We start from the raw sequence: 21,204 nt of genomic DNA on the forward strand, positions 1-21,204 counted from the left end.
TAATGGGAATGAGAGACAGAAGAAGTCGGCTTTTAGCTAACACTTACACTTCTACTTCTACTAACGTTTCCTACTGGAACATGCCAATGGCTGCTAATGGGGAATGAGAGACAGAAGAATTCGGCTTTTAGTTAACGCGCACGCTGCAAATTTTTTATTGTTCAACAACGCACAGGAAATATCTCCCACCGGCACCACCTTGGAGGTCAAGATCTGGTACTAGCGTTACGACTGATTACGCACTACTACGACTACGAGGGACGAACGGGTGCCGCCTTAAGGCGCTTCGCCCCTAAAAAGAAGGTACAAGCGCTCTCTACGATCTGCTACGTTTACTCAGACAAGCGGCTTATATGTGCACCGTAGTTTGGAGTGGCACTTCGCACTTTCAACCGAAAATTGCACGAGTGAAAGCGCTGCTGCGTATATCTTCTTGAAAGTGGGAAAAACTGCCGTGTACATAGCAGCTTGTTTGCAGGAGTTCTAAAATGAGTTGAAAAGCCGGACAGCCCTTGCATTTTTGTCTTCCTTGTATTTGTGCAAGTGTTGTGCTGGACGACCACGAACGTATCTTAACGCGCCCAAATTTCATTACTTGCGCACCGCTGCAAAATAAAGGATTACATGAAATTCGTAAAAATTTAATACTTTCTCAAGACCTTATGGTCCATCCTGGAGTTCAGATAAGTTCTCGTGCAGGAAAATATGCTCATTGTGTTATGATATTAGGGGAAATACATTAACTCCCACTACGCCTGCTTTTCTTGTTTTTCTGTCTATTTGTTCGTAAAACTTTTGCGGTTAGGCAAATGTAGCAGCACACTGAAAGCACACATTCAGACAACTTGTAGATGAAGATGGGGTGCTGCGTCCTGGAGTCAAGCTTACTGCAAAAGTTATCTTAGAGTTACGGGGTAAAAATATTGCAGCCGGAGGGCCCAGAGTTCTGCAAAACAACTCTACGTAGGGACCTGCTATGATGGCACAAATAGCGTACATAAAAAAGCCAGCAAGCAGTACACGCACGTGACCCATATAAATAATAATTAGGTAAGTTCAATATCTGTAACAAGAAATTAGGCACATAAGTTAATGGCGAAGCTAACCAATGAAAAACATTAATAAATAATAAAAAACATGTGAACAAGCAGAATAATAACAAATAGTTACATGAATAATCAACCCGGCTTAAAAGATATACACTAATTCAATTTTATTATATATTGATCGCTTATACGAAAAGAAACGGTACACTTTAAAATGACAGACATATCGACAGTTAACAAGAAAATTCCATCAAGCTAGCTTTTGAAAAAGCACGAAATGCTCTCCTTATTCTCCGAGGTTTGTTTTCACAATCGAAATGTCAATGTTTGATTCTCATGTACACGACGAATAAAAAGGAAGCAGGAAAAGTGGCTCATTATTTATAAAAATGCAAGGCCTGTGGGAGCACAATATATTTAGCATGGTGCCTGCGGTAATAAATATTTAAGCATGTAGACTAGACTTATGCTTGCGATACTTAAAGTACGTGTGATCACCGATCATAAGGAGAAGATCATAAGGAGAAGATCATAAGGAAAGAAATGGTTTCTTTTTCCTTACGCCCGAAATAATTAGATATCGAAGGTAGTCAGAGAAACCAATAATAATACTGAGAGGTAAGAGCCCTCCCCCCTAAAAAAAAGAAAAAAAAAAACGGACATTGTGAAGACTCTCGCCATGCACAGCTTTTATTTTTTTTCCCGCTAAGATTGGCGTAATATTTACTACTACTACTACTACTACTACTACTTCTGCTACTACTACTACTACTACTACTACTTCTGCTACTACTACTACTACTACTACTACTACTACTACTGCTTCTAATAATAATATTGCTTTATTCATTGCAACTTACAATACTTTTGTTTTTTTATTTATTTTTTTAATCTCTGTCCCTATCTCTCTTGTTTCGTGTCGTACATGTTTAACAAGTATGCTTCTGTTCATGGCCATTCTATACCTTGTTTTATGCTTCATGACCACACGTCTGCAGGCAGTCTTGTTTACAAGAAACAGATAAAAAAATCGGCAGATCCCACTCATCTTGGGAGTCCATGTCATGCGAAGAAGTAGGCGATTAGTGGCCTATACCGATTTTTTTTTTATTGATTTGAGTCGAGCGTTGCGAGATAGACCAACTTCTTTGCGCATTTTGAGTAGTTATGGGTATATTGCGGGCAGGCCCTAGCGACGAATTTTCTGGGGGTGGGGGGAGCACTTGCTGAAGGCGTTGACTATTTGAGGAAATCACCTATTTTGAGGAAAGTACCTATTTCAGGAAGCAACAAATTGGGAAGGGGGTGAGTCTCGTAGTCCCCCCCCCCCTCCCTTTTGGCAACGGGATTGATCGTGGGCTTAGCAGGCACGTCGACTACCCTGACGCCCAAAGGGAATCCTATGTTCCGACGTGAAGTCGCGGCTCGCCTTAGATCACATATGTCAGTTTTATCGATATGATCTGCGTGCTACGGTGCGATGATGTGCACATCATAAGAAGCGGTTTTTGCCGTATTCCTCCGGGTTGAGCAATGGTTGACCGTAGCTTGTCGAATCGTAGGAGTTAATTTGTAATGTTTATTACATTGTTACAAACGCCGATAGCGAACACTGCAACCACAGTTGACGTTCAGCGATATGACGTCATTATACGGTCTTTTTCGCAAGAAGTTTTAAGCGCTGGCGTAGCTCTGTGGATGAATACTTGACTCCCACGCAGAATGTCCGGGTTCGATAGCGGCTCTAACCGTGATTTTCAATCTTTCCTTTTCTCTGATATTTCGCTCACCGACAACGCTGCCGATGCCTGCCCCGCATATTCTGTGACTCAAGCTCCATAACGCGATAGCGTCAAGATTTTTGAAAGTTTGTTACTGCGGTTCCTGGGTTGATACAAACTGCGAATCACCTGCGGCTCATACGCGCATTCTATGGGCCATGGTATACGGGTATGTGTCACACGTGACTGAAGGAAAGAGTTTCATGACGTACGCGACAAGTATCTCACGCTATTCATCTAATGCCCTGTTCGTCGTGTTCTTCACACACTAACACCCTCCCATGCAAATTCCCATGCAGTTCCCATGCACTAACACCCTCCCATGCAGTTAAAGGAGACGACCAGGAGAGCTCCCAGACGTAGGCAGCTAGCTAGCTAGCTAGCTAGATAGATAGATAGATAGATAGATAGATAGATAGATAGATAGATAGATAGATAGATAGATAGATAGATAGATAGATAGATAGATAGATAGATAGATAGATAGATAGATAGATAGATAGATAGAAACGGTCAAAGTGCCTTTAGTTCGCTAAGAAATGCTTCGCATTTAAAAATAACAAAGTATACACTTATGCAAATAATCACCAAAATATCGCTGTCGCTCTTTGTATCGTGTAATGAGCAGAAATAATTGAGCTTTACCATTTGAATAATGTATCCACGAAAAACATTTTGTGCCCCCCCCCCCTTCCCTTCTTTTTTAAGATCGTATATTTCGTTTGCTAAGCGAGAAGGAGTTGTCTGTGCGGCCGTAAATGTACCAGGCTTTCCTATTCATCATTTCAATAAAAAAGGCAAACAAAACAAGTCCTTTATTCAAAACTAAGAAATGCATGCCGAAAATTTGAAAATTTATATGCGAGATTGCTGATCTCTGCTTAGATAACGTAGCGCTTGGTAGACGTCTTTTGAGGTATCTGTTCTACGTATATGCACAACCACGGTTAGCGCACGCATCGTGTTATACCCTTGTTACACAGACAGCCTAAACCTTGGTTAGCGTAACCGCGGTTCGCTTATGTTACACGGTATGCGAAACCGCGGTTATGCCGCTAACCGCGGTTGTACCAAACCGAGCTTGGCGACCTCGGTTTGGCAGTTAACCGAGAAAATGGCGGCCTCCACGGAGGACGTGGGCACGCCGCCAGCGTTCTGAAAAACGAAAGAATTGGCCTGCACGAACCACGGAAAGCCCGATTAGGCTTTGGGAAAACAATTTGCGTCATCTACGGAGCACCTCAAGGAATGCAAAAGTGGACGCGGTAATAACAGCCGAGTTGAACGCCGGACTGCCGCCATACGCAGAGCCATTCACGTCAAAGCAAGTCCGCTTTAACCGAAGACGCTTGTGCGCCGTGTAACATCGGCGAACCGTGGTTGGCGCTAACCGTGGTTCAACGTGCTTAACCGTGGTTGGTCGTAACTGCGGTTAACTTGCCTGTGTAACAAGGGTATTAGGACTCGAAGACGCATAGTTGAGAACGGCCAACGCCACCTAGAAAAAAAATTCTAGAGGGCGCTGGAACGGCCCGCGAACGGCCGAGAACGGCCTGCAGCATTTTGTGTTGGCGACAGTCGGGGAGAGTACGCAGACGTGATTGCTGCTTTTCACGCATGACAGAGCGTTCACCGACGACTACTGTGGCAAAGCATATTTTTGTAGCGCTGCAGTGTTATCACATTGGAACACTGATGACGTAAGGGAGGGTCGAGATGATGACAGCGGGACGTGAAGTCACGAAGTATTGCTCAACGTTGCATGTGCATCACTTAATCGCCGGCGCTGTTAGACGGCAGTGTGCATCAGAATAAACTTTTGTTGCGTTCGGCTGTAAGCACATTTTTTCCGCCGGGAAAGCAAAGCTATAGAGAATAAAAGTGGAGGAGAGATACGAAAATATTTCAGATTAACTTCAAAGAATGAAACCCTGCGAATCCGTGAATCTAGTCCAATTTAGTGTAACGAGGACACATCTGCATATTTGAGTACATAATGTTGACAGAGAGTATGCGTGATTCCTCAGTGGCCATTACATCTTTCTTAGTACGGTGAACCATTTTAGCCACACCATATTTTCTTATTGTTTCTAATAGTTAGACGTAGTAGTAGTAGTAGTAGTAGTAGTAGTGGTAATAATACTAATAATAATAATAATAATAATAATAATAATAATAATAATAATAATAATAATAATAATAATAATAATAATAATAATAATAATAATAATAATAACTGTCTTTGTTCTACGTTCAAAAGCCACGATATGATTTTGAGAACCACAGTATATATATAGTGTAGGGCTCCGGAAATTTCGACCCCCTGGGGTTCTTTAACGTGCACCTAAATCAAAGCAGACTCTGAAGGGATGTCTTAGAGTCGCAAAAGACGAAGGGTGCACGACGAAGCATTACGACGAAGAGTGCACGAGCAGTTAGTGAACGAAATGAGAGAAGCTCTTCACCAAGCTTTATCGAAGGGACATGACGTTGTGTTCCAATGGCTGCCGGGACATTGTGGTGTTGTGGGTAACAACCTCGCTGATGATTCTGCTCGGTCCGCCCACGAGGATGCCCAGACAACCCCAATACCCTTGTCGAGGACAGACGCTGCAAGGGGTCTGCGCTCGTTCGCTGACACCATGACGCAAACTTGGTTGAGTGACCCCAGTGTCTGGAACCGTCGCCTGCATGAACTAGACCCATCGAGGAAGCTCCAAGTTCCATCGCACCTCCCCCGCCGTGATGCAACTTTACTGTGCCGTCTGTGGTTAGGAGTAGCTTTTACGAAGGCGTACTCTTTTCGCATAGGAATGGCAGACATCTCAAAATGTGACTCGTGCAATAGCAACGAAACGATAGAACACCTACTGTGTTTCTGTGGACGTTTTGTGAACGAACGAAACGTTCTGCGCGATGCGCTGAACAAGTTAGACGACAGATCGTCACGGTCTGTCGATCCTCGGATCGTGGCCCTACGCATCGCAGGCCAGCAAAGCGGCGCGAGCATCACTGCTGTTTTTAAAATCGACCGGCTTAAACGACCGCTTGTAGGCATGCAATGGACAGGTGCATATGTACCCTGACAGTGCCTTCTTCCCTCTTCTTTCTTTCTTTTAATCCCTTCATCCCTTCCCCCCAGCGTAGGGTAGCAAACCGGACGGGCGTCTGGTTAACCTCCCTGCCTTTCCTTCATTTCCTTCCTCCTCCTCCTCCTCCTAAATCAAAGCACACCTAAATCAAATCCTAAATCAAAACAAAGCCTATAGAATTTGCCTCCATAGAAATGCGGCCGCCGAGTCCAGGTTTCTATCCCGCAAGAAAGTTAGACAAGTTTGCATTGTTCCACAGCTGGACACCCCGCTCTTGCAGAACGGCCTCCCACAGAACGCAATGAGGTACTGTGAGTGAATCGCCTCAGTTGCTTTAATGTTTCACACCAGTGGCCTCTTACATCTTATCTCTTATAATTTCATGGCGACTAGAGCACGGTGATATCAGCTTAGAGAAACTCATAGGCAGAGGGCGGGCAAAGAAGCCACGCTGTTTCACAGGGTGGTTCGGCTTTCTATCAACACTGCGTGCTCACGTGAATTGTTGCATTATCTTCACGAAACGGACACAGACGCTTACAGGTCATTTTGTTATCACATCATGTCGCGTGACTATCCAAGCAATAAAAAAAAATATTTCACTACGTACATCGCAATGCTCACCAGGTGCTGCACACGACCCATTCGAACATTTCTTTGAAATCAACTACGAATTATATTTAAAAGAATTTTTCTTGAGGCGACTCACTAAAACAGAGAATGTTCCATATGGCCCAGTATAGAAAAATGTCAAGTGAATAACTTGACATTTTGGGAGAGACAACTGTTGCAAATTGTTTTTCTTATTTTCTTGTCTTCAGAAAAAAAGTTACATAATTTAGCATAAGTTGTCTTCAGTGAAAATGATTTGTTTTTGCACTGTGTTGATTTAGAATACCGTGCTTATAGTGTACGCTTTTGCAGCTGCTGCGCTATTTCACGTGGTTCATCGAGAATGAAGTGTATGTAAATAAACAAAGATATTTGTTTAGTGGGCTTTTTTTTCATAGCCTGTTTACTGTTCAGTGAAGTGAGGTTGTATTTTATGACGCATCAAAACAATAAAAGAAAATACATGACGAAGCTCGCTCAGTGTCCCGATATAATAACACCATCGATGATGTGGCCTCTACTGTATAAGTCGGTCAGAACCATTATGTGTGCTACTTACATAAGAACCATCACCGCTGCTACTGAGTCCTGCAGTGCGGTCCTGTTCGTCAGGTGTGGGAAATTATTTGCCTATCTTATGCAACATGCTACAGTAATATGCACGTTATTATACGCATGGTTATGTCAATTACGAGTGCGTGCTCCTAGAATTCGCTGTTCCCAGAGAAGTTTATCCAGGACGCTTACAAAACAATGGCAATTACGAGATGGTGCTGCTGGAATTGGCTGTCCTAAGAGAAATATGTCCGGAATGCTTACAAAACAAACTACAGTTCACGACCTTTTGGAACCACTGTGAAGCGGTCGACATACTTGCCCGATACTGATAGTAGAGAGTAACTCACGAACAATGACGCTGCCATACACGAAATGCTCAGTGTTATCGTTAGACCAGCGCGCGGAAATCACCGACCACAACGTTCGTAGCAATACCCGTGCAGTTACTGCAGTTATGGATTGTGCATAGCAAGAGAGCTATCGAAACTCAAACTTCCATTCTGCATAGCTACAGGTAACACTATTTCCAAAGCAGCCGAATGGATAATGTTCGCTAATTAGACATAAAATACGACATATACGTTTTGATTGAACACTCTTGAGCCAGAAATTTTTTTTCGGAATGGGGCGTGGGGTAAGTGGATTTCTCAAGATACGAAGCTTAACAGAGAAAATTGGGAGCAAATGTGCTGCTCTTAGATGGCTAAAAGAGAAATGTTTGGTTCACTTGATGCATGGCTAACTGCGGAAGTCCGGAAGAGAAAAAAAAGATTGTCGCTTTAATATTACGCTAAAATATACCAAAACGCGAAAAGGAATGCTACGCGCGTCGTGTCTTCCCTCTAGCCTGGCCGTTAATTCTCACAGGGCGAGCGGAGAACGCGGTCGACAGGCGCTCGAGGGGGGGGGGGGGGGAGCGTAGGAGAGGAGAGAGAGGGGAGGGGACGCACATGCGATGGCGCTCATCGCGGCGTTGCGCAGGAGAGGGGGAGGGGGTGAGAGGGTGCGGAAGTCCAGAAGAGAAAAAAAAGATTTTCGCTTTAATATTACGCTAAAATATACCAAAACGCGAAAAGGAATGCTACGCGCGTCGTGTCTTCCCTCTAGCCTGGCCGTTAATTCTCACAGGGCGAGCGGACAACGCGGTCGACAGGCGCTCGAGGGGGGGGGGGGGACGTAGGAGAGGAGAGAGAGGGGAGGGGACGCACATGCGATGGCGCTCATCGCGGCGTTGCGCAGGAGAGGGGGAGGGGGAGAGAGGGTGCGGAAGTCCAGAAGAGAAAAAAAAGATTGTCGCTTTAATATTACGCTAAAATATACCAAAACGCGAAAAGGAATGCTACGCGCGTTGGGTCTTCCCTCTAGCCTGGCCGTTAATTCTCACAGGGCGAGCGGAGAACGCGGTCGACAGGCGCTCGATTGGGGGGGGGGGGGGGCGAAGGAGAGGAGAGGAGAGAGAGGGGAGGGGACGCACATGCGATGGCGCTCATCGCGGCGTTGCGCAGGAGAGGAGGAGGGGGAGAGAGGGTGCGGAAGTCCAGAAGAGAAAAAAAAGATTGTCGCTTTAATGTTACGCTAAAATATACCAAAACGCGAAAAGGAATGCTACGCGCGTCGTGTCTTCCCTCTAGCCTGGCCGTTAATTCTCACAGGGCGAGCGGAGAACGCGGTCGACAGGCGCTCGAGGGGGGGGGGGGGGAGCGTAGGAGAGGAGAGAGAGGGGAGGGGGACGCACATGCGATGGCGCTCATCGCGGCGTTGCGCAGGAGAGGGGAGGGGGAGGGTGGGTGTGGGAGAGGAGGTGTGTGGAGAGGGTTTGGGCATGCGCAGTAAGGGTGGTCACACCGCATACCACCACCACCACCGGATTGAACTCCGCCATAAGATGCTTCGCATCTAATATCATAGACGTAATAAGAATAATGTCTTCTGAAAAAAAGATTTGTGACATAAGTATAAGTTTGTTATGTTGTCAAATATTTATATTTTTGTTGTGCATGTGTACCTACGTTCTCTGTACTTGTCTACGAAACTAAGCTTGTTTACGTATACCATCGGTAAAGCACTCCTTAAATTTGCGGTCACCCGTTCACGTTAAGTCTTCTTGCCTTCCGTTAGTATTTCGTGCCGCCCATGCAGCGCGAAGTTTCCGAACCTATGTATTATGGGATATTTAGAAGCATTTGATTTCCTATACGCATATTTGTGCGTGTTTATCTTTTCTGGATTTTATATAAACTGAGCGATTGTACTTACTTTCTTATACATCTTTCCCATTAGACTACTGTGCTATTGATTTTCGACCTTTTTTTGCTCATTAATGGTGAAGATTTGGTGCAGAGTAAAAGCGGCAACTTAACATATTATTCCATGGCGAGAAAAAAAATGGCGGCGACAGTTTTGACCTTGTTTACATGAAAGCTTTGCCCGCGACGCCGAATCAATGACAAACAGCTAGACTTGATATCAAGCGTGTGTTGGTTGAAACAACCAGGGACACAAGAAATAATGTGGGATGGAATTAACGCTTTAATTACGGAATCTTCTTAAATGACTAAGGAAGATTCGGGAGCGAATGTTTCATTGATACGTAAAATTTTGTCGAAATTGTGAAATTTGTAAGCGTGGATGCCCTCGAAAAACATATTTATTTTGACCTTTTTTATCTTCTACCTTTGTAGTCTTGGCTTCAGCCATTCATCTCTTTTATTCCTGTACAAAACACACACGTAACCATTAAGATTCTGCTCATTTTGCTCAAGGTAAGCTACCCTGAAGCGGAATATTGTGTGGGGGAGTTCACAGGGTGACGCTGAATTCATTTGTTTACATGGAATTTGAAGCTTAGATGATTTGGCTGTACTTGCGCATATATCTCACATTCTGGCGTTTCTTTGTTTGTGTTAGAATGGCTCACTTTTAAGCGCTTCGTCGTAGGGTTAATCTTCTCCACTGCGTCTGACTGCACAACGCTTACGGTTGCTTGATACATAAGCGCTGGCAGAAATCAAACCCCTGTAGAGGTTTACGCATTGACAAAGTCACGTATATTTCCGTTGGATGTAGAAGCATCTGGGTAGTTTAGCGGCAACACGCCTTATCTTATTTTGTTTAGTTTTCATTACACTAAAACGATGTATTTTGAAGCGCTACCAATTCACCCTGAAAATAATATAAACGACTGCTAAGAGCACCTTGGTTGGTTTCTAGGCTGCTTAAAGTTTATTTATAGGCATGACTAACTACACCAGGGTCTGTATGCACTCTGGCAGGCTTGCATTGTCGAGCTTATTTTCAGCTGTTTACAAATGCACCGGAAGCACGCGAGAACATGTGCTTACGTCATTACATGGTACACTATACTTGCAAATGAATGAACCGCAGTTCGGATGGTCCCAAGCCCGAAACGGAAGTTGTATTGAAGTTAGAAGTGAAAGATCCTGAGATTGTCTATGTTTGTCAACTCGCTTCGCAATAAAAGTTTGAATAACCACAGCATCAAGTAGCAAAGACGCAGCACGACCACCGTTCTTGAGAACTTTTACAAGAGCTAACACATTTTTCGCAAGACTGATATCATCAGTACATTGAATATCAGTAGCAACCCAATTTCGATAAGTGACATGGAACGATAGATTAATATTGCTAAATGAACTATCACTCCACTTATTCTCGAAATAACCATGCTGACACTAACAAAAAGAGAGATTGAGGAGGAAAACAAATGTTCATGCTTAAGTGGAGACTCAAACCAACCTGCATTAGGACATCCATTTTCAAAGGCAGTCAGGAGCTGGAGGTATAGAGGAAGCCTCAGAACGTAGTGGAGGGGAGACGCCCCTTTTGCACGCAGGGCAGCCTTGACGTCTGCGGTGGCCCGCCGTAAACAAAAACACCTCCTTCAGACAGGAGCACTGACCACAACAACACACCGGCCGGGAAAAAACAGAAGCCCCTCCCCTTTTTTTCTTCTCTTTCCTTATTCCGGTGGGTCCTCTACGCGCGCAAAGATATTGTAAAGGTTGTTTCCTCGCGGAGACCTGTACTTCCTTCACGAATATCCTGGGCGGATGCTGGCGGTCGCGGCTGTCGAATGCATCCACGGAGCTTGCTGAAGCTGTTTCACTACCGCGCGAAGGCGGCTGTCGCCGATGGTCGAAGGACAGCTGAAGAGATGATAATGAGGAAGAGATAGAAGGAGTTTCAGGAGGAGAGTCGCGTTGTTTTGGAAGCAATATACAGAAGGGCGCCCCTTTTTTCTCGGCAGGGCGCGTCTCTCGGAAGATGAGGAAGCCCTTATGCCAGGGTGGAGAGGAAGAGAGGAGATGGAAAGAAATAAGGGAGAGGAGGAGGTGTACACGTAGCGGTGGGTGCTTGGCTCGCTCGCCTCAGTGGCAAGGGGGCTGCAGTCGACGGGAAGGAACAAACATGGCGGCGGCAACACAGCAGTCTGATGGCATGGGCCTGTCGGTGTAGGTGGTAGCTGCGAGGCTCGTATATGACTCCAGAAGCGGAGCTCTTGCATTTTTTTCTTTGTTTTCGGGGAATCCTTCTCATTTATTTGTTGTCGTTGATTTCGAGACTCTCCCCCGAGTCGGAGCCGTGCCTGGACGCTCTCCAGAGATGCTTTAAAAAGCGACCTCCCCCGAGAAACTCGCGTTCGGCTCATTCCTGAAAGCCAGGAGAGGAGGGAGAAAAGACACGGCCAGAGCGACGATGCCAGATGCAAGGCCTCGGTACTGGGAGAAAAGTTTAGACGGAGACGTAACAGTCTGAATGTTCTGAAGGATGCCGCCGAGAGTCTGGCCGAGAGGGAAAGAAAAAACATTTACCTTTTTCTAGGCCAATGCTTATAGCTGGGCGTGCCGTGTGAAACGGGAATGCCGGGTCTGTCTAACTTAGCGGACTGAGGCGATGCATGTGTTCTCAGCGGTGCCGTTGATAGACAGGGTATACAAAGATCTCGCTAAACGCAGGTGGTTCTCAACGCTTTTGAATCTCGCGCACCTTATTAAGTAGAGCCTTAAATCGGGTTTATTTTGCTGTGATATTTCGTTCATGTTCCCCTCATCTAAGGGCAATAAAAATACATATAAAATATAATAGGATGATATACCCTTTCAGCCTGAGAAACTCGTTGGTTAACTGCTGATGATCTGCAGACTATACCGTTAATAAAGAAGTGCATACCAGGAATAAGTGTGCTGAAGTGTAGATCTAGCGAATAACGTCAAGCTTATCGATCCAAGCTCATTATAAGTGTTCGCACTCCTTGTCACTTTGGTGTTAATGTAAACGTAGAACAATGCTCCACATAGACAAAATGAAAAAAAAAAAGATCCCTGAAAAGGGGTTTCGCTGGAGCCAAAATGTTTGGACGAGTGGACTTGTCTTGGTCAAGGCAGCCTTGACAAAGACAAGACCACTTGTAGAAACTTTGGCTCGAGCGAGCGCTACTGTTCAGGGATATTTTTCATCTATTCAAGCCTTCATCTTTCTTCTCTCGTGTTTGGATTTCACACACATAAGTTCGTTTCATATTCACGGCTAGCCATCGCTTCTCTCTTTCGACAAATCGCCTAACTTTTAACTTGTCCTTTTGGTCTCACGTGCACGTTATCAAGGGCAGTCCATTGTCTGCGATCTCCAGTTAAAGCAGCAATTGCACAGGTCCAAAACATGTGTCGGAAATACAAAAAACGCGACTGCTCTTGAGGGTTTCATGCGCATTATGTAAAACAATGTATTGTCGAAATAATAAAAAATAAATAATGTTTCTGCCGAACGCAATTCCTCACATTGTTTGCTGCATAGCACTGACGTACTACACAAGTCTTACTACACAGACGTCTTTGATGGTACCGTCTCCTGTACATTCAGATTTACAACCAAACACCTGCCCATAGAAGCGTCCATGTGAGCACTTTAGTTGGGGTGATAGGTACATTCATGCTTGCATTTTTTATGCATTGTGTGTGATGGTTTCAAGGTCCGCCAGACAGCCGAACCCAGCAATGTAAATGCAGAAAGTTTTGCTTTAAAGTAGAACCTTAGCGAGCACCGGAGAATTAGATAAGTGAGTATCTAGGACCTCAGAGTATTGTCCCCGCAGAGAAATGTATACCTCGTTTTCTACGAAAGACCGTTGGTGAACACTCATTGGTGATAACTGCATAACACATTTTCATCTCGCCCACTCTTTGCCGAGACTGACGCACTCAACATTTCATAAGCTGTTCACTCTTCCCATTAAGTTTTGGACAAGCTCTCGGAGGTACGCACTACAATGAACCACGCTGTATTTATCAACTCGAGAATCCTTGCGGAGGACCTTGCCATCTACATTGAATTGGGATACACTTGCAGGCGTTGTTACACTCGCCCAAAAGGTCGAGTGCCACGCAAATATAGCGCGAAAGCATGAAAACACACATGCAACGATCCATTTCTGCAGCCGTAATCTAAATATACACCGCGCGGTGTTTCGTCAAAGCCGAGCGGGTGCGAGTGACCGTGACAAGGTTATATGAAACGAAAGGCGAGAGGGGGATGCCAGAAGCGTGCAGGGCCAAGTGGGAGGAAGCCGCCAGCTATTTCGAAAGGGAAAAACAGAAGCGTCGCTTCGGTATTCCTCAAACGCATTAGGGCGAAGCCTAGACAACGCCTCCCGACCACCCGTACGTGGTGGCAACTCTTGTTTGTGGTCCTCTTTTTCTGAGTGTTTCTTTCTGTCAAGGAGGGGACGTGACGGCGTTGTCATCAACGCCGATGCTCCCCTGTCTCTGCACTTCACTTGTACAGGTCCTACGGTAGATGGAACAAGGCCAAGGTCTTTGAGCTCGCGTCGGTTGCGCGAAGTTAGATGCAGCGCAGTGGAATCTGCTCCTCTACAATGAGCCCATTCAGGATGCTATAGATGAAGTCCCAGCCACGTATCACTCCACTGACCTGATTTTTCTTGTTTGCGCATTGTTACGTCTCCCACACATCTACAACACGGCCTTGCTGCACATACTGCTGTAAAGGTCAGTGGTGAGGAGTAACACGTCCATGTCACAAATGACGTCCTGGTTGGTCACCGCGACGATGGTACTAATTTCTCCTCTTGAGACGGGACAGTGAGTCGTCCCACACGATCAGCAGCAGCAGTGTTGCGTGAGACTGGGCGTGTGCAAGAGCTCCATAAATATGCGGGCTGCTGAGTGAAAAGTGGGGCTCTGGGGAAACGGCGTGCCGATGGGCTCCCTTTCTTTACAAGCTCAGCTGAGACTTTTCCTGGCGACGAGCTGGCTTGTGCTGTACCGTCGCCGACCTTGTGCGACGCTGCCTTCCGCTTGCATCAGCGCCTGGCATTTCCGAAGAGGAGACCGAGCAAAGCTTCAGCAAAAATAAAGGTAGCCTCACAAGCACCGTCAGAGAAAGAAAATAGATAAGACAGGAAAGGCAGTGGGTCCAGGCAGCAAAATTTTTGTCATGGTCACTCCTTATTAAAATAGCGTACAGCGCACGAAAAGACGAAGGGATAAAGAACCGACAAAGACCCATTCATTCCTTGTCAGTTTCTATAGGAGCGATTCGCGGTTAAGGAGTAGCTTCTGAATGCGTCAACCAAACGACAATGACGATTTATATGTACAATACATGCGGTTCCAACAAGACTACGACGCAAGCGGGGGTGTGCAGTGGGTTAGATAAATTCTCAACCGCCTGTACATCGTACTCTAGTAGAAGATTTAAAGAAATTAGATCAAGAATTAGCTGTACACATATCGGTCACATTCTAGCCTCCGCCGCGAAAGCTGAGGAAAGATGTATGCCTCGAGTTACAGCTGCTCAACTCTTTCTCCTTGCCGTGTACGTTTATGAACAGATGTCTTGTAATATCCACTATCAATGCTACAGGCTGACAATAGGTTCAACCAGTAGACAGACGACGTATGTACAGAATTAATCAAGTCCTGGGGTTTTACGTGCCGAAACAACAATATGATTATGAGGCATGCCATAGTCGTTAGTAGTAGTAGTAGTAGTAGTAGTAGTAGTAGTAGTAGTAGTTAGTAGTAGTAGTAGTAGTAGTAGTAGTAGTAGTAGTTGTAGTAGTAGTTGTAGTAGTAGTAGTAGTACGTGTAGCCTGTTCTCTCGTCCTGTATTTTAGCGTTAGTTTCGATGATCATGAACCAATTAACTCGGCAAGCTATTCGTGGTGAGAAAACGTTACGAATGGGACAGTGCAGACCGATATTTTTCGGTTGGCCTTCAGGTCTGTATTAAGGTTTACGAAGGATCTGGAATAGTGCTTTTTAGTGTATGGTTTTCACTAACAATAAGCGCCGAAGTACGAATACGAGTCAGTGCGCGCATCCGTCAATAACGGTCAGCCGCGTAGAACCTCGCACGAGTTGCATTTGGTTCAGACAGTCTTGAAAGTGCGTTTCGCTGTTTACCTATTGTAGCGTTCCTGCTAGGAACTAACATATAAGATACATAATTTCAATTAGACCCTTGTCATCCAGAATATGACGCGAAGTATCTGCGTGAGCGCCAGGTATGGCGGCTTAGCCGTTATGAAGTTAATAGGCCGTACGTGAATGTTGAGAACTTCTACCTTACGTATCCGACCGCAGTAACGTATAAAAGCTATCATCCAGAACAATATTCAGGCAAATGTAAATTTTGTCGACAAAGGGCGGTCCTAGATCACATTATTTGGCCCTGTCCACAGGCGCCCCGACAGGGCCGCCGAAACATTCAGGATCTGAGGCAGCGGGAGACCGTGCCGGTCAGCACGACCTCTGAGGACCAACTCATGGCCGTTCAGCAAGCCGAGGATGCCGGCAGAACCCAAGGGCTTCTGGCCGCCATCGAGGCGGATCGCCTACCAAAATAAAAGTTATTTCTCTCTCTCTCTCCTGCTTCTAAGGGCCCCAAGTGTTTTTATTGTTAAGCTTCCTAGTGCCATAATTGCTGCAACGCAACATTTTGAGCTTATTCAACCTCGTGGCAGATACACAAGAGTATGTACAAAATTAATTAGGGCTCCTGGGAACAAAAGTTGCGTTTTCGCAGCTTGAAACGTACATGTTGCTCTAGTTAACCCACTAGTTAAGTTGTGATGGGGGCTAATAGAAACCATCGTCGAGTTATAACAATACCCGATGTCTTAAATTGCTATCAGTAGTTGTCTTCGCCCTTAAAATGGCCCGATAAAATAAATTAGCACGAAACCCGAATATCGTAAAGCAAGCTCGTGGCACAAATTCAACAGAAGCACTAGCAACAAAACCGCGGTGTGCTTTCTGAACTAAACCATGAAAGATGATCAAGTTTATGTGTAACCCGCAATTCACCGTGTTACCAACGTACGAGTAACTCAAGTGAAACTATTGCCGACGAGATGGGTACGGCAAACCACGGTCCCTGCGTCATCAACTCGAGCTCTCCGTAACGGTGAACGCCTGGGACGTAGATTTTTACCCAGTAAGACATGGTGGAATTTTTTATTGATTATTCATATTAAGATAAAGTGTCAGACAATCGTTGGTTTACCCACCTTAGCAGCCCAAGCGCGAAGAAGGAAGATGTCAAGGTGACACGGTGAGACCAAAAATGTATCGCCCCACCGCGTGATTCATTGCTGTGGGTTAGAGTTGCCCAAGCGTGGCACGAGTCACACGACGGTGTTTTTCCGCCGCTGTTGTTTGTTTGGCTTGACACTTTGCGAACCGGTGGGCCTCATTTTATTTTTTATTTGTTGCCTTTTTTATTTGGCTTTACCCCTGCACTTGCTGACAACACGGCGGTAACCCTTAAACATTCCTTTTTTTTTCGTTCTATCAACATCGCTCGCTCTCTTCCTCTAATGACAGAGTGTCTTTCAGTGAACTAATGATTTATCTTTTCCGGGGATGTCCAAATAGTTCCAACCTCGCAGTTCTCTTTTGGTGCGCTTGTAAAATATAGAAGCCTTGTTGCACAAAAGGGTTGAATTTCGAAAGGAGAGTTGAAAATCAGCAAATCTTTTGCTTCGATCGTGTCTTGAATAATTTGTTGTTTGTTTGTTTCTTCGAATTTTGTTGCGATTCCTTCGAATGGTTCAGAGAAACAAGTCGTCCGTCATCCAGAAACAATAACAAATGACCCCTCTCTGACAAACTTGTTTACCCATCTTATTGTCAATAGGGACGGTTTCATAGCGACAGTGGCACCGTGTGCCTACTGCGATGCGATCCAAAATACTGGCTAACACGTGTAGAAGTTCAGGGGAAGATGGAGTCTTGAAGGGATGGAAAGTTGCAAGTTCCAAGGAGTTTTCATGACTGCATTTTACAATTTTCAACGACTACAGACTTCGTCGATGTATGCGTTCAAGGAAACCACAAGATATCCGAATTGATCTCTGAACGCCTCCGTCTTCGTTTCTTTAGCCATCTTCTTTTTCTTCTCAGTAAATGTACCGATCCTGCCCCGTCACCATCCGAAAGCTTTGTGCACCTAGCGTGGTTCTGCATTGCCTCCAGCCTCCAGGATCGGAGGCACCTCACCTGGTTTTGCACTGCCTCCGTAATGTGCCCACTTTTGACCAAGCTACGATGTCATGTGATGACAGCATCATGTGACATCACCATGACTTCATATTGCGACGTCATGACGTGGTGATAATCTTTTGCATCACTCGTGTGGTCCCCGACGCCGCGGGACCCCGACGCTGACGGTCAATTTTCGCGTTTGATGAGGCATCTAAGGCTTTCTCTTTAATAAGCTTGCCCTTCGTGAAGCTACAAGCGCAGCGCCGTTGTCTTGCCTGCGATAGCTTTGAAATATACCACACTTTTCTGCACATTGTTGTGATTGTGGCCTTAATACACCTAGCTATTGGCCGCGAGATCAAGCGGAGTCGCCGCCTGGCGGCTACTGGCTGAAGCGCGCCTAGTGTGGATTGCTCCCTGCGTCGTCTGCTAGCCACGTCGTGCTTGCACGTGCGCGTACGCCAGGCACATCCTCAAAGGGTGGTTTGTTCCGTTACGTTAGCGCAAGTTTAACTGCTTGTGCGCGTGTTCAACACGATGTACAGAAACATTTGACCTTGTTTGGCTGCATATGAATTGTAATAAGATCAGTAAGTGCACTTGTCGAGAGTGCTGTGTGTGGTCATCGTACCCACCGCTCGCCAGAATCATTTCAGATTGGCTGCAGCTTTCTGGTTCAAGCACATCGTTAAGTGCACTTGGCATGGTCACAAACATGAGGAGTATTAAACAATGCGTGAATGCAGCGCTTTAGCGACTCGGTGGTAAAAAAAAAACGAGGTCCAATAGTCCATGCAGGCATGCACTTTCCCGTTGTTGTTAAGTGTATAACTGCGGCACTGTAATTTATCGGTTGTGCTTAAGATGACCTTTTATTGTACGGTCGTCGTCCCCTAATGATATTTCTATTAAGTAAAGTCTGATACTTCGGTGCTTAAACTGTCGCCTGAAGAAGCAGAAAATGGAATAACACGGAAGTGATAAAACCGAGTTGCCGTGCGCAATTTTAACTTGGGGCGAACTTTATGCAGAAACACCCGTGTCCTTAGATTTAGGTACGCTTTAAAGAACCCAGATGTTCAAAATTAATCCAGACGGAGTGCCTTACATTTATGTCGTATAATTTTACGCAAAACCTTATCTTTTTGTACATTATCTAGAGCGTTTGTGTGGCGTTGTTATCGATTGACGGAAGGCAGCGGACATTATTCGTTTGAAAAAAACATACTTGTCCCACAAAATAGCCGGAACTTTATTGCACCCCTGTAATGTACGTAATCAATCGATGAAAGCTCTGTGCTGAACTGTTAACTTTTTATACTGCTACTGGAGCAAGAACAAGTGCGTAGATAAACGTCTCCGTAGCGCCAAAGCGCTGTCAGCCTCGTAGCTTACCTGACTAAACTTATCAACCATCCTACATTTCATGGCGAATTGAATAAGAAAACAAAATGCGTGTGCGCATTCGTCCGAACAGTGGTATTGAACACATCGCACAGGAATACGGGCTTTCTTTCTTCTTTTTTTTGTATCCTGATGAGCAGGAAGTGAACACTAAAGTACTTCGGTCGTGCTACGGCAGTGCGCAGCAGGTGGAACACAAGCTGTACATGTACAAATAAAACAACAAAAACGTCATATAATGCGAAAACACAGACTGTCACTCCGGGCGAGGATCCCTTTCATTGGCAAATTGCGCCTCTCACTTGTTATAGTGTATGGGCTTCGTGCATCGATTCGGCACTGAAGAGCTTAGATATATTACCAGTAAGCTGAAGCCAACGCCTTTTATTCACCGACAATCAGCTCAAACCGCTCACAACGAAGCGCCGCGGCGTGCATTTGTATACGCGCCGCCGACCGCCTATCCACACTACCGCAGCGACGGTGCTGCCACCTATAGCCCGATCTCGCAGCGAATACTAAAGCACCTTACGTTGTTGCTGCAATGAATTGATGTTTAGATTCCCTTTACCATATTATGAAATCATTACGACACGCAAGAGGTTTTGAGCAAGGAACTATGTCTGCTCGGTTGATGTCCACACGTGGCTAATGCACGGCTTATTGGGTCGGCTAAAGCAGTCACGCAGCATAATTTCGTTAGCGCAACATCTCCTTCACTGGCCACATCCCCCTTTCTATTTCCCATTCTTAACTCTCATTGTAGGGTAGCAAATTCGATGCCCGTCGCGGTGACTTGCCTACCTATACCCTCCCTACTTTCTCTCTGTCTCTCTCCAGGTAGATTCCACGCTAACTTGTCCCAGTAAGTTTGGCGACCACTTCAAATGTATTAGGGGAAAAATCGTGCTTGTTTACTGCATTGGAAGCCGTGAATTGCTAATCTATCACAGCAGTTAGAGCAGAACAAAAAATGTTTCACCACTAGGCAGCCATCGAATTTTTGCAGAATGTCGTCTGAGTAACGTTTGTCAGAAAACTTATTCTGAGAGCATTGTTGTTTGTGCCAATATCAAACTTGGATTCCATAAAAAGCAATGGTGTTTGTTTACTATCTTTGAAGTTCAAATTACTGCAACATTTCTGCTACACACGCCTCCAGTAAGTCTGTTAAAATGCGCTATTTCTGCATGTTTGTTCCCGTAATACTGCGCTATATCTGAATAACTGAGTAGTCCATGCTTACTCTGCGGAAGGTATATTTTGCGTTAAAAATAGTTTGCGACCACTGAAGTTCCTAAATCTCATAACAAATCGCGCACATTTGAGAAAATATGGTTTTTGTACTACACTGAGACGCAAGTTCTCCATGTGGGGCCCAAATTAAAAGTAAGCTTTATATCTCAACTGGCTCTTCTCATTCAGGAAGTTTTATCATTACATTCTTGGTTTTAAGAATGACAACAACTTTTTGACTTCACCCTGCCCGGCAATCTTCCCATTTACCGGCTGGGGGCCGATACTATGACCACGCATAAAAAACAGCGGAGTTGGGAGCTACAGTGCCGCAAAGATCTTATCTCTCATTGAATTCTGTTCGTCAGGTTATCGTACAGAACAATAGGCGATGACATGCCTACCAAAGACATTCGGCAGTCATTTCAATAGCAAACTTCCTCATTCAGATAATTTACGAGACAGCAAAGTGCCTACCAACTTTGCGAGTGATAACTACAATCACACATGTTCTGCAAAGGCAGCGTGAGGCGCAAGTGTGGACGAGCCGTGCGGTGAAGCTGCCATACGGACTAATGCGAAGCCTTCCGTTCAGGATGAATTTCAAAAATATTTTACTTGCTTGAAACAACGAATGTAATGATATAGCTTGCCAAATAAGAACTAGTTGCTTTATTTCAATTGACATATAAAGCTTATTTTCGAGGTGGGCACTGCATGGTGTAAATCGCCTGTCACTGTGAACGAAGATGATTTGCTCAAGGTAGTGATTTCTTCCCTAGAATTCGCAAAACTCACTAGTCGAAAATTATTTGAGCACAGAATATATGTTCCGTAGAGTAAGTATTGATTGCTCAGATAATAAGACATAGCGCAAAATTACGCGAGCAGAAAGATAACACAGCGAATTTTGGTAGATTTTGTGGAGGCGTGTATAGCAGAAAGGTTG

The 21,204-nt window shown here is 45.1% G+C and overlaps 1 protein-coding gene across 1 annotated transcript in view; it reads right to left on the bottom strand.

The window, feature by feature from the left end:
* Window positions 1-21,204, bottom strand: part of LOC119394144 (uncharacterized) — a 250,919-nt gene that overhangs the window by 158,626 nt on the left and 71,089 nt on the right. The window lies entirely within an intron of this gene.

Source organism: Rhipicephalus sanguineus, chromosome 5 (genome assembly GCF_013339695.2).
Source record: "Rhipicephalus sanguineus isolate Rsan-2018 chromosome 5, BIME_Rsan_1.4, whole genome shotgun sequence".
Lineage (NCBI taxonomy): Eukaryota > Metazoa > Arthropoda > Arachnida > Ixodida > Ixodidae > Rhipicephalus > Rhipicephalus sanguineus.